The following is a 1,688-nucleotide window of genomic DNA, read 5'->3' as shown; positions in this document are numbered from 1 at the left end:
TATGTCACATGTTGGCAAATATGTGGTGGAACTGAAACTCTCACACCCTGGTGGTGGGAGTGTAAATTGGTGCAATCACTTTGAAAATGGCTTGACACTATCTATTACAGTTAAACAGAAATATAAGCTGTAACTAGCTTGGTACATACCAAAGGAAATGGGCATATGCATACACTGAAAGTCATGTGCGAGACTATTCATTGTGGCATTATTTTTAAAAGACAAAAAAATGGAAATAATTCAAATAGTCATTAAACATAAGCAAGGATAAATAATGTGTATTTATTCACACAATGGAATATTATGCAGAAATGAATATAAATTAGTTACTAGTACATCCAGATGGATCTCATAATGTTGAGTGAAAGAAGCTAAGCCTAAAAGTACATGCTTTACAATGCCATTGGTGTAAGGTTCAAACACAGAGCAAACTTATTTTTGAAGAAATTATTTGTTTAATTTTACTTATTGTTATTTTTAAATTTGCTATCAGGCTCGTGCACTCACCAGAGAGAGAGAGAAAGTAAGCCATTAGGTCCAGGACTCAAACCCCCGCCAACCACATGGGAGTCTAGCACATTAACCACCACATCACCTGCTGGCCTCTGCAAACTTGTTTCTGATGTTAGAAGTCAAAAATGTGGTCTTCTGAAAAGGAAAACAGCTGAGAGGAGAGAGGTTTCTGGGATTGTTCTGATAATTTATATATTTGAATGGCAGCCACATGGCTGTGTTCTCTTTGTGAAAATAATTCAAGTTCTGTATGTTTATGTTCAATAAATGTATTTTTAAATTAATGTACTTATATGTATCAGTCTTCTATAACACTATACATATGTGAGGGTCTTTAAAAAGTTCATGGAAATATGTTATTATGAAAAAGCTATGCAAGGATTTCAAAAAGTTTTACACCAAACGAACTCATACTTTAATTTCATTTTCCACAAAGTATTTCAAGTACCCTTGTACAGCTTGCACAAATAACCTCACAATCTTGCTGCTGCTCCTTACTGACACAAGCTGGGATTCTAGTCTTGCCTACAAGTCCCTGTCATCTTCCTAGCTCCTTCCTGTAATCCCTAAAGGGAAACATCTTAAGTCATAAAATGGTCTGTCAAACATTTCAACTTCTGCAAACATCAGAAAACCAGTTGTATAGAGAATCAAAGTCTAAATTCAAGTACACCTCAGCTGGGACCAGCAAATGGTGTAATGGTTATGTTACTGGACTTTCACATGGTCGACCATGGTTAGAGTCCCGGATTTGAGAGCTTCAAAATCATGCTGGATGCGTGTGAAAGTGTGTTTAAGATCTGGAGAGGAGAATGGAGGAGAAGGGATTGTGGCATGGCCATTCCCCCTGGGGAGTGATTTCTCACTTTCCGTCTCTCTGTCTCTCTCCATCTTTCTGGCAAGCACACATGCCCTATAGCAAAAACTTCTAAAGAAAAAAAAAAAGGAGATGTAGTTGTAGTTTTAATAAACCAAAATCAAAAATAAAAAAAAATGTTAAGAGAAATTTGCTTAAAACTTAAAACCAGGTGGGAACCAGCAATTAGTGTAATGGCTATGTCGCTAGACTCCCACTTAGTCGACCGTGGTTCATGTCCTGGACTCGGTGGCTTAAAACTCACGCTGGGCACATGTGTGTGCGTGCCCAAGATCCTGAGAGGAGAATAGAGGAGAAG

The sequence above is a fragment of the Tupaia chinensis genome, unplaced genomic scaffold (assembly GCF_000334495.1).
Source record: "Tupaia chinensis unplaced genomic scaffold, TupChi_1.0 Scaffold000422_1, whole genome shotgun sequence".
NCBI lineage: Eukaryota > Metazoa > Chordata > Mammalia > Scandentia > Tupaiidae > Tupaia > Tupaia belangeri.
Note: the sequence above shows the minus strand (reverse complement) of the source record.